The sequence below is a fragment of the Pipra filicauda genome, unplaced genomic scaffold (assembly GCF_003945595.2).
Source record: "Pipra filicauda isolate LSUMZ 115617 unplaced genomic scaffold, ASM394559v2 scaffold46_size3722508_pilon, whole genome shotgun sequence".
Lineage (NCBI taxonomy): Eukaryota > Metazoa > Chordata > Aves > Passeriformes > Pipridae > Pipra > Pipra filicauda.
Window position 1 is genome coordinate 3209726 of NW_024104609.1, and position 12792 is coordinate 3222517.

Sequence of the window (12792 nt, forward strand, 5' to 3'; positions counted from 1 at the left end):
TTCCGTAGTGCCATGTAGAAAGGTAATATTAACTAGGTATTTTTCAGTACCTTTGCTTACACATTCAAGAATGTCATTCATTTCCTTGACATGCTGTTTTATTCATTGTTTAAGAACATCTAAGACTGAACTGATGCCCCCCTCATATTTTCTCCCTTTCTACTCCCACCAGCACTGGCATTTTTGACATCAGTAAATGTTTCCCGTGAAGATGGAAAAGCACAGCCGGAGAAGGACAGAACATTTCAGGCAAAAGTGAAGCCTTTATGTTAGTCCTGACAGTGCATCTTTCACAACAGGATACTGGCCCATTCCATTGCCAATAGCATCAGTCTGCTACAGCATTTAAATATGAACAAGTAGAAGTATTACTTGAACTTAATTATTTTAGCAGATGTATATACACATAATATTTACATCTTATTACTTGATCTTTCAGAGAAAAAAGTCATTTTACTTGATTTACCATTATCCTTACAATCAAATGCTACCACCACCATGCTTTTCCTTCGACTTTCCTAGGAAAGGGTCACAGCAACCTGACAAATGATAAAGCTGTCTTAGTTTGTAAGCAATATACAAAAATCAGTCACAGGAAACAAGGAAGATGGATATCCAGGACTGTTCAAATTGGCTTCATGAAGACTTACTAACATGATGTCCTATGCCTCTCTTTGCCTACTCAGTTTTGCTCAGGGCCAGTTTAATTTGAAAAGACGCCCAGAGACATCTCTTAGCATTATGTGTTTGGTCCTAAGCAAGCAGTAAGGAACTGAATTCATTAATAAAGCTGACAATCCTTCAGGAAACTTGTCATTCTCCTTTCTGCTTACTACAAAAGAACAGCCAAAAGAGAGCACAAAACTAGTTTTCAGCTTTAAACACGTAGGTCTCTTTCTATGACCTCCACTGAGGTTCTTGTTATGGTAGCCCTGGACCATATCTGAAACACCCACAGACCTTTAGACTTGCTTGACATATCCCTTTTAAAAATGTCTAATTCCACTTCAGCTCATTATTTAGTTACTCAGACATAGACACACACATACACAACCAGCTAAACATGACTTAATAGCCAGGTCTAGAATTTAAGCTTCCAAAAATCTTCCTGTTACATTCTAATAGCAAGAACACAGGGAAGAGTAGTAAAGTCAGTAATGTGTATCTGTTGCTAAAGGCAATCTGTTGTAAGTGTAAAATCAGACAGAACTGCAGTTCTGCAGGACAATGAACATCAAGCGTGGCCAGCTGGAAAAACTCTCATCTTGTTGACCATAACAACTCCATGCACTATCTAAAATCAGAAGACGGGCACACATCAAAGTATAGGGCTACTATACTTTGTATTCTGGAATTCAGAAAGTTGTAAGTATTAGTCAAAAATGTCTGCAAAAACACCATTATTAGAACCAATCCTTCACGACTGAGTTTCTAGACAGCATCCTGGTCCCTTCTATTGAAATTATATTTTTTCATCAATTTAAAATGGAGAGAATTCTAGTTCAATCAGAACTGCAGATACCCATCATTCAAACAAATTATTACAGTTCACCATCACATTGCATCCTCTTGGGAAAATCGATACATTCTTGGTAAGTAAACACCAAGCTTACATGTATTGTAAGCTTATTTCTATCTTAGTTGTTACACAATATCTGAAGTGGCCTTCTTCCTAAAATGGGTTTTTCCCCAGTATGCTCTAGATTCAGCTCTCATTCTGCATTTAAACAGGGTTTCAGGTGAATTAAAAAGGACAGATATGGCAGCCCTAAAGTAATATATGAAAGTCTTATTGTATTAGTCATTTTTCCTGTCATTTTGTATTAGTGTCATATTAGTCTAATGTAATACTAACATGATACTGAAACGTTAGCATATCACAGATTACTCAGTGTGTCAAGCTTGAGTCTGATCATATTACTTTGCTGTGTGTATTCCAGTGATGAAACTCTTCCTTTCCATCCCCTGAAACTGTGCAAGACTAACAGAAAACACGAGGCACAGGCTGTGCAAGAGTCTAACACTTCATAATAGGTATTAACACCTCTTGTGCCAAAGGCAAGAACCCATTTCTAACAGATCAGATAATATTGATTCAGTCCAGGAATTTGTTAATACAAGTAAGATAATCCTTTACACTTCAAGAAGATTTTGAATCCCTTCATACAAACTGAAGAACTACCATCAAAACATCAGCACTTACAAGTGTTCCTATGATAGGGGAATCCAACTAGGAAATAAAAGCATTGGATATATCCCTGTTGAGTCGTCTTTGCAAAACCAGGAGCTGTTAAAATTAGGTAATAAAAAAACCCCTATATGTTTTCTTGAAGTATATTTTATTCTAGTGGCCTAGCATTAAACAGAAGTCAACTGCATTCCTGAGGGCTAGGATCTATGGCTGGCGAGGTCTAGAAAAAACAACAGAAAAGCAAAGAGTAATTTCTGGCCTGGACAATAATCACACTCAGGAAATAGCATGTTAACAACAACAGAATAAAAATCCCATCTAATTCATCCATATTATGTTCTTAGGTGATACTTATTTATTGAATCACTATTTGAATATTTCTAATCTAGGCACAGGTGGGACTATGGGTGAACACCACAGCCATTACAGTGTTGTATTTCCCCTTCAAAAGAAGAGGTGCAAGCTATGTTTCTGTTTCAGGGATCCCCATGATGATCATTTAATTAACTAAAGCACTTTAAATATTTAAGTAAAAGGTTTAAATAAAGCATTTATTGCAAACAAACACTTACAGAACCCAAACAGCTTAAATCACATCTTAAAGGCCTTTGGAAATTAAGCTTAGTAAACAGCTACAGAGGAACAAGAAACTTCCAGAATCTGAAGTGCTCCCATGTGAAAACAAATGTTGCTAAAAATGAGGAGTTAGGCCAAAATACAACCCACTTACTTAGGTGTGTACATCAGCTACTTTGATTCATTCTAAAGCTGCAGTTAACTATGGTAGCACTCAATAAAAAGCCTGTTTCTATTCATAGTCTTTGCCTTCTGATTACCCTGCTATGCTTTTACAATAATTACTATGCATTACATTTCAGTGAGGTTACACAGCTTCCCTGTCCCAAGTTTCTATGTTATGTTCCTCTACATGTTGTCAGTAACTACTGTTACAATCACAATTAGCAAGGTAGAACTCTACCAGGTGACTGCAGAGTAAGAACTGTCATGTGAGGCTCACATGTACTCCCTCAGACATATACATGCACTCTGGCAAGAGGCACAAGAGCAAGCAGTACTTCTGTTTCCTTCTTTATTAAAGTGAAAAATAATGGATTGAAAAACAACAAGTAATAAGAACAAACAGCAGAGCCATTACAACCTATACATTCAGAGTTCTGGTATGATATTTAACTACATACTGCTGTTGAATTTTTTTGTATTTCAAAGTTCAAGCGCACACACCACACTCGCTCCTGTTCAACTACAGTAGAATAGTATGAAAACCTCTCTTCACAGGTTACTAGAGAAGTATAGGCATAGGCCAACTTTTTGCTTTAATGCCATCATCTGTACTTCTCCACATGCATAAATGTGCAGTTAGCTGCATATATGCAAGGATTAACCTCTCATACATCATTTACCAGCTATACCAAATACATAAGGGCTTTTATTCAATAATACATTGTTCATAAATACTAAGAACAACACAACATGACAAAACTGTGCTATTTAGTCTTTAGAAGGTTTTTTTAAGTGATTTTAGGCTCCCTAAGTTTACTGCAAGGAGCAGTAAAGTTTCAGCCTAATTTTACAGGTTTAAACCAAGATGCAAAACGCCAGCTTTTATATAATGAAACACTATTGGAAGCTAGACTACCAGTTTAATGCATTTCAATGTACTGAAAGAAGCATAAGCATGTGATTTGAGGAACAGAGTTTTATTGAATTTGGATAAATATTTAAAGCTTTTTAGAGTCCTATGTAAATCCAATAAATACACGTTTGATCAAACTGCCATCTGCTGGGTATTCCTGGGATTTAAGCAGTTTGGTTAAACACACTACAGCATCTGAAAACATTTTAATAAGAACTAAGAGAAATCTTTGTTTTCATAACATGATTTTTGGCATTTGGTTGGCAATAACCAATTGCCCTTGTTCCAGCAATTCAGTCAGCAGTAGCAGCCTTTGGACTAGGTCATGCTACCCTGTGACCCTGCATAGCCAAATTCATCCTGCTCACACCAACACTCACTCTCACCTCTCTTAACTCCACCTGTGCAGTCCTTGAAAAGAAGAGTGCACACAACTGAATCCATATTGCCTGAAGCAATCATGTTCTGTGACTTTAGTAGAGGTTCTGACTGCTTGTTCAGAAAAAAAAAAAGTGACAAGAAGAATAAAAAAAAAAAAGAGGAAGAAATCACAAAGGAATAGTAGCAAATTACAGAAATTACTCCCATAAACACAAGACCTATACAACAAGGGGGTAGTGTTCTGATAACTCATTTTTCAGGACATTAGGGAAATATTTCTCATTGAAATCATCCAAGGTTATAGTCATTGAGAAGCCAGGACTTAGTAATAAGTTATTAAACTTGTCCAGTACACTAATTGTGGTACAACCAAGTGCAAACAAAGCATTCCTAGAAAATTTTCATGAAAAGAACTAATGGGGGTATGCAGAACTTAAAAGCGAGATTTCAAATTAGTTAGGCCCTGAAGATAAAAGTAAAACTAAAACCTGGAGACTCTCAAAAACCATTAACAAAGTAAATGCATTGTACAGAGGAACCATCAATTGTATTCACCTTTTCTCTAAAAAGAGGGCAAAGTAAAATTATGAAATGCAAGCACAGTCATCAACTGGGAATTGGGCTGATCTGAAAGGCTGTTATGGAGGTGTTCATTGAGAGGTGTCTTGCAACTTCTCCAAAGCACCTTTGTTGTATTCCAGGCCCTCAGGCTTATCTGTTTTGCAAACCCAGTAAGTCACCAGCTGCTTCTTTCCTTGAGACCCGATTACATTTTAAAAATCCTAAGTCACCTTTCTGAGCACTTAAATTCTAAGACATTCAGAATCAGAAATTCAGGTACAACAGTTTTTCCTAGAAGTGAAAAATGGCCTTTAAGGCGCAGGAAGATACCATTGCTATATGAACAGAAGAGGTCTTTGGGGATTCAGTTTAGAAGCTCTGGTTGGAAGAAACCAGAGCTCACACAGTTCAGTCTCCCACTCAAAGCAGGACTACTCAATCAGGTCAGCTGAGGCTTCACCAGTCTGATAAACTGGAAGTTCAAAAAGTCCAAACGCACCTAAGTGTGGAAAAAAACCTTAATGGACAAGAAATAGAGACAGCCATGGTAGTTGATGGAATCTTTCGAAGACAGAGGCTGTAATCTTCAGAAGTGTGAAATACATTCAGAGATATGCTCCCTAATTTTATAACTTACTTCTACCATACAATAATTTTACAAGGTGTAATGTCGTATTGTTAGTCCTGTATGACATTTTGCACCCAGTCAGAGACTGCAGACTCTGGCATTTCCTAAGAATTACAAGATCATCATCTTATGATAGATGCTTGCAAAACCTGCAGCCAGTTTAGTCCGTAAGGGCCCATTAAGTTCTTTGGAAACTGCAGCAGTAGAAAATGCACAAATTGGAACTAAAAATGCCAACTCAAGAAAATTAGTGCACAAGAAGTCAGCCATGCATTTGTGTACCATATTTCAAAGTCCAAATATAAAGTGGTGTCCTGGCTTGGCAGAAATGAAGTTTAAGAAGTACCTGGGTCAAAATTAGTTATTCCTTAGAGAAGATTGCCTGTCAGGGAAAGCCATGTTGGAACAAACCAAAAACCACCAGACTGCTACAAAAATAGGATGGCGTCATAACTGCATTATGGTATGAAGTAGAGGATTAAAGTTCACTTATTAACCACAATTTCTCACTCTCGAGACTTAAATTCACCTGGATGAGAAGCATGATAGTTATTGCATCTGACTTGGAATGCTTGGGCAAAGCACTGACCAGGACTACTAAAAGGTTCCCTACAGGTGCACAGACTGCAAATACTCTTATCAAAGCCTCAACTGAAGGCACACCAGACAACCAGAAACTGAGCTTTTCATAACACCGAGGGAATTTTCATCTGCAGTTTTACATCAGCCCCAATACGGAAATAACCACAAAACACAATATCTTCTTCTACTGGTTTCTTAGATTTTCTTGAAATATTTAGACTCCTTGGCAGAAGCACATGATAGAAAAGAGTGTACATGGATATTAGTTGCTTGTATACACTTCAGTCATTTGCTTGCCATCTGAAACCTTGACTGTTATGCAACTGCAACCTTCAGGTTTGGAGAAGAGGAATTTGGTTTATTAGGGTGCTTGAGGCTTTTTTTTTTTAATATCCCTGCTCAAAGATCCTATTAAATTTTAAGATCAGATTACTACACTCATACCCTTTGTGAAGTGATTATTTAACAATAATTTAGACTAAAGCCGCTGTTATTCTGTATTAAGTACTATTGATAATTTACACAAAACATTCTAATAATGTTCATACTAGAAGTACAAAAAAAATAGGGTGCTAAGTACTGCCTTTTTAAAAATGGTTAATTGTGAAGCAGCATACATCATTGGCATTCAGAACCTCAATTATACAAATATAGCAACCAAGAAAAAAATCTAAAACATTGAGAAACCCATTTCTAACTTACTAAAAGGAGTCCAAAAATGGAAATGTATTGTAAATAGCAGCATCATGTTTGATCATGCATGCATGACCTTAAAATGTCATTTTATCCACTTTAATACAAGAAAGGTTTCTCAAGATATCAAATAACATATATAAAAGAGTACATAATTTTTATTCCATTTATATTTTTTATGTATCACACATACATATGACTATCTCTGTATTCCATATAAACAACTTTTTTATATATATATGGAACTGCTGAAACAAATAGTGCAAAATACTTTCATAGCCATGCCTAAAACAAACTACAGCACAGCTGGGGGGAAGTGGGGTTGTCAAATATTTTTGAGACCTTTATATAAAGTCTAGTCCACCATCCTGCTTCATCAAGGAAAGTTCGCAAAGTAGATTTTTCCACCACAGCTTCTTAATAAGAAACGTGCAGAGATTACACACAAAAATCATCCATATGGTAATCTGACACTGCACAAAAAAATAAGATTACCTCTGGCCCCAATCCTGACAATGAAGTGTTGGCACAAATACTTCTACTGCTGAATTAAGTAAATGCTCCTCAAGCTGTACTAATGCTTTAGTATTAGTATTACACATCACTTTTCATCCTTGTCACACTATTGCATTTCTAGACCAATTCTGCTTCTTTGTGCTGTAGTTTCATACAATTAAGAGTAAGCATTTTAAATAAAAGTTATTTTCTCCATGCTGTACCATTACAATATTCACATAAAAGTAGCATTACATACTTCCTTTATTCTTGGAATACTGACAAATTGAAGTACTTGAAATATTTCAAAGTTACTTTTGTTGGTAATTTAATATTACACATGCTCCTTGCTTATGCTCACTTGATATGGATGGAACTGAATGATGATGACTTGCCTTCCACTTGTGCCACAGAATTCTGATACAAGTGAGAAAGCAATTTAACCCTATTTTACATGGCTGTTACTTGCACACTGTATTCACTTATCTAAAACAAAGCAATTAATTCCCTTTTGTAAAGAGCTGCTCACTTATTTGGGAAAAAAACCATGAGAAGTGCAGAGCACAAACCACATCGGAAGCAATACAGATTGTTTCATGAAGTACAGAAATATACCTAAGTGTGAACAAATGTGTCCTAACACTGAAGCCAACCATTCTGGGCTAAGATCTTGTAAAATCCATTTTAAGAAACCACTCCAATATTTCACAGAATACTTGGGGCAACACTTGAACTAGATGTGTTTTCTATATACTGCAAGACATATTTATCATATATTTATGTTGGTAGATACCATTCTCCAGCAAGCTGCTGAAGAATCAAACATATATGGACAGAGCACAACACAAAGCTACATCACAAAGAAAACAATTTAAGATGCAAACAACATTTACATCACTAAAACTCCAAAGGTTACATCTACAGGATTTTTTTACTCAATACATTCAATCCTAAAAAGACAAACAGCCTTCTTCAGCCAGTTCTTCACATCCTGACGTTTGTTTCCATTGTTAAAGTTTTCCGAGTGTGGTCTCACATATCTGTTGCTAATTCATAATATAACCTGAAAGGCACTACTGAATAGTCCTGCCAACTATTGCCATGAAAACATATTTATTTTTATATCTATTAAGATTTAAACATTGACTCAAAACAGTAGCAGCAAGAGAGGAAGTGATTTCAAGTCTATAACACTTTATCTTGTAATACTGAGGAAAAAATGCATATAAGAGAAACATAAAAAAAACTCTAAAGCTCTAAAGATGTATAAGCTACATATGAATATAGAGTAAATTGCATGGATCTTCAAGTTACTGGCAAGTCTGACTCAGAAAGTGTAAGATTATAAAAAAAAAAAACCTAGAAAGGGGAATCCACAGAACATCAACTAGAGATTCAATACTTTAATGCTATGGAGATGCAATACTTAAATACTACTCTTTGAAATCATATTCTGCACATAAAGCACCAATTTTACCTAAGATTCTCTGAGAGATATGGATGTTACAACAATATTCTAGATCTGATCCTTTGTTTATGAATGTTTATGTAACAATATCAGAGCAGAGGTATCAATTCACCTTCTGTGTAAACAGTGAAAGCTCAGTGCTTGGCCTTCAAATCATACACAGTGAATGAACATCCAGCCATCTACACAGTACAACTAAAAGTATTAGATATTGGTAAAACATCTCAAGTTTTGCAATACTATACCAGCACTATATTACAAAGTACTAATTAAAGATGCACCACTTAAATTATCAGTCTTCCTAAACACCAATTTTCATGTCACTGTATTTTTTCTCAGTTTGAATGACGTGGAATAGGTCCTTACTACATAGATGTTGAGTCATGTAACATTCAAGAATCTGAAAGTTGTGGCTCTTAAATTTGAAAATTAAAGCTTGAAAAACTGAAAATTTAACAGTTGATGTTTATTACAAGGTCATTGTGCATCCATTTTAGAAGTTTAATATACACCAATCTGAACTCAGTGTTACATCAGTTAAATAGTTTCCTTCAAGTCTAGCAAACAGCATCACCGATAAAATTGGCCAGGAACAACTTCAAAACACTACAAAATAGCATTCTCCTACTCTGTGTCATTTTTACTGTCAGTCAATTTTCCTCAGATGATCATCTTAGTGCACATTTTTCTTCAATTATTACAACAAAAGCTCCTTTCATGTCACATAAAGTGATGCTATTTTCTTCTTGCAGCAAGTAGCACTAACAGAAAGTAGCAGTGATACTAAACATTGTCTACAATTGTTATGGAAATATATTTATCTGTATCCTGTTGTCATGGAAGCCAAAGATCAAGGCATACAAGTTACATGCAATAATTTATACTGATTTGAAAGAACTTTTCAAGGAAATATTCAAATGTATAATTCAATAAAAATCACAGTAGTTTCAAAGGCACTAGTTACCCAAGGCATGACTCTGAGACAGTGGTATTTCAATCAATATTAAATTCATTACTTACATCCTCTAGGTTCTATTAATAACCACAGTACATCCAATTTAACAGCTCAGACACTCTCAAAGTTCTAGCACTTTTTTATCCTGGCATTAGGCCAATTTTAGCAATGTTCCAAACTATGGGAAAGGACATTTGCTGACATTCCACATTTGTTTCTTTTTTATAAGGCAAGGCTGTTTACTTAAGTCTGTTGTTTTGCAGCTGACCAGTCTTCTAAAATGGCAACCTCGTGTGCAAGTTTGATTTCCCTCAACAGGGACCTACTATTATGAGTTACATTCAGTTTGTTCCATATTTAGTTCCACAAAAAGGAGCACTACCAAAACTTTTTATGTAGCAAACAAGTCTCTGAACAATTCTTTACAAAGAAGTGTCTTTTCCTATACAGGTGCAAAACACAGTTTTACCTGTGCATATGCATAACCACTGTTGCTGGAGAAATACTGAGAGCCATGTAGCACCTTGTTTTAGAATTGTTACACAGAGTACAACGTGATGCAAACATAGCTTTGTGAGGTAATAATAAAACAAAATGAGTGTATCTACTTGAGAAAAACCTATACGTTCAGTGTGAAGTCTGGAGAAGCCCAGAGCCTTCAGTGCTTAGATTTCAATATCTACATTTTGCTGCACTTCCTCTTTATACAATAACAAACCTGTTTCTGAACTTGGTCTGTTCCCCTCCAGCACCGAGTGCTCTTTCTGTGGAAGTTATTTGACCTTTAGTTAAGTGACCAGCTCAATGATTTGAAGCTCCTTGTTAGGTCCCCACATAAGCTGTTTACTACAGGGTGGGGAGGAAAATCCCTGGTAAGTAAACTGCTTCTCCCCCTAGAGTAAGTGCTTTTATGCTGTTTTATAATGCAAGTTATCTACGATGTAAAAATAAAAATTTGATACATGCACAAGTAAAAGGGAATAATAAGAACACTGACAATTCCTACAGCCAAATTAGAAACCATTAAGTTGCCTAAACCAACTTTAAAAAGAAAAAAATCTCACCAACAGTTACCCTTATATGGTGCTCTGATTTCCTGTACTAAACTACCTCCTTAGGACCACTAATCAATTAGAAGCTATGTTTGTCTTTTCTATTTTATCTATGATGTCATCATCCAAATGCAAAACTGTGGTACTACCACAACATGCTTTACACAGACCTGCATTAGAATGGCACTGTGACTACATGTGATAATTGGAGACACATAATTAGTTGATCATAAGATTACAAAGTAATTTTAGAACTGTTAATTCCTACTGTAATTAATCAAAATGGCAATAAAACAAGTTGCACACTCCACACAGGTGACCCAAAATTGTTTTGGCATTGCAGTGTTAACTACAAATGGAGTGGTAAAGGAATCACATTACAGTCTGTTCTATCTTTAAGTCCTTCTGCTGTTGTAGCAATGCATCATACAAAAACTCTACAAACAAAAAAACTTTAAAGACACCCTTCCCATCTCAGTTTAGCCAAGGAGTAGAAACAGTACTAATGACAAAAGTACAGAATGGAAAGAGAACTATAATCTAAGTATGTATCACAGGATTGTGCCTGATATTACACATACAGAAAAAAATCTGTATGCTTAACAGTTGGAGGTCAGCCAGAAGTCTGTCCTCAATTATTCCAATACAAGCACTTTAAGGTCTGCTATCCCTACATTTTGGCTCATTCTGGTTTTGGTTGGGCCACCATTGTTAAGTCTATTAAGCGATCTCCCCACTGAACAGACTTTCCCTTACAGTGTTAATAACAGCCATATAAGTTAACTCCAAAACATAACATGCATTTTATAACAATAAAAGGTAAAATGCTAATCAAATGAAAGTGATCCCTCACTTCAACGATAAATAGATTTTCAAGCATACAAAGACAGCAAAAATTAATTTTGGAGTGATCCATTTCTGAATTTAAATGAATATAATTATGCAATCATTAACTTACTTAATGGATTTCATTAGGCTTATTTCTGGGTTTGATGTCATTTTTCTTTCCAATTAACTCAACTGTTAAGATTAATTTTGTATTACTATTGAAAGTAAAGATCAGAGCCAAGACTACTTAGGTTCACAAACCATACAGAATTGAAATCTTTCTTCCTCAGCATAAATGCAAATTCATTATATCCTTACAACAATAACAGCAGTTCCTGTAACATTGTTTTCATATTGTTTAAATGGAGTCTAATATCATGCCATTTAGCTAGAGTCATCTTGTGGTTTAAGTGTACTTCAGTCACATTTAAATATCTTGCTTTCAGACATGAAGATAATAGATGGATACCTTATGTAGTTGATATATCTGTAACATTAACAGCAGTGAAAGATATAGCATGAATCTGTCACACAGCTCTCAGAAATGCCACAAGGTAAGTTCTCTTCCAAAACCTTAACTTGGGCAAAAACCAGATCTTGTACAAAATCATGTCCCATCCAACCTGGCCTTGAACACTTTCAGTGATGGGGCAGCCATAGATTCTCTGGGCAACATGTTCCAGTGCCTCACTACCCTCAGGGAAGAATTTCTCCCCAGTATCTAACCTCAACCTATTCTTTCATTTTAAGACCATCTCCCCTTGCCCTATCACTCACTACCTGCCCTTGTGAAAAGTCCCACTCCAGCTCTTTTGTAGCCCTTTCAGATACTGGAACTTTCTCAGCCTGTCTGCAAAGGAGGGGTGCTCCAGCCCTCTAAACATCTAACATAGAACAGCAAAAGCAATAACAACAAACCTTGTCTGGGATCCCTGTTATATCCTATAATTGGAGGATGCAAGTTACTACCTCTTTCGTTAGTTTATTCACTGGTAATTGCCAAGATTTACCAACTGTTCTTTTCAAGCAGGAAATAAATATTGTATTTGATTCATATTTCAGCACAAGTACTCACATGCAAATGTATGCACACATACCAGAAAAACACCTGGTTAGTTACATTTGTTCACATTCTATAGTAACACAAGCAGCATCATTGTTACATCGAAACATTCAGTTAAACTAAGGAATAAACTAGATGTCCTTCACTTTTTTCTACCGCAGTTCACATGAAATGAGAAAGTAGCAGTGAAGTATTGCTAGACTATACTTCATACTCATTGGGCTAGCACTGTTTAATTCCT

At 35.9% G+C, this 12792-nt stretch overlaps 1 long non-coding RNA gene across 1 annotated transcript; it reads right to left on the reverse strand.

Annotated features, from left to right (window-relative positions):
- Positions 1-2320: 2320 nt before the first annotated feature.
- LOC120324239 lies at positions 2321-4293 on the reverse strand. Its single transcript, XR_005565390.1, has 2 exons — positions 4232-4293; positions 2321-2411 (listed from the first exon to the last, which is right to left on the reverse strand). It is a non-coding gene; the product is annotated as an uncharacterized LOC120324239 (long non-coding RNA).
- Positions 4294-12792: the final 8499 nt, after the last annotated feature.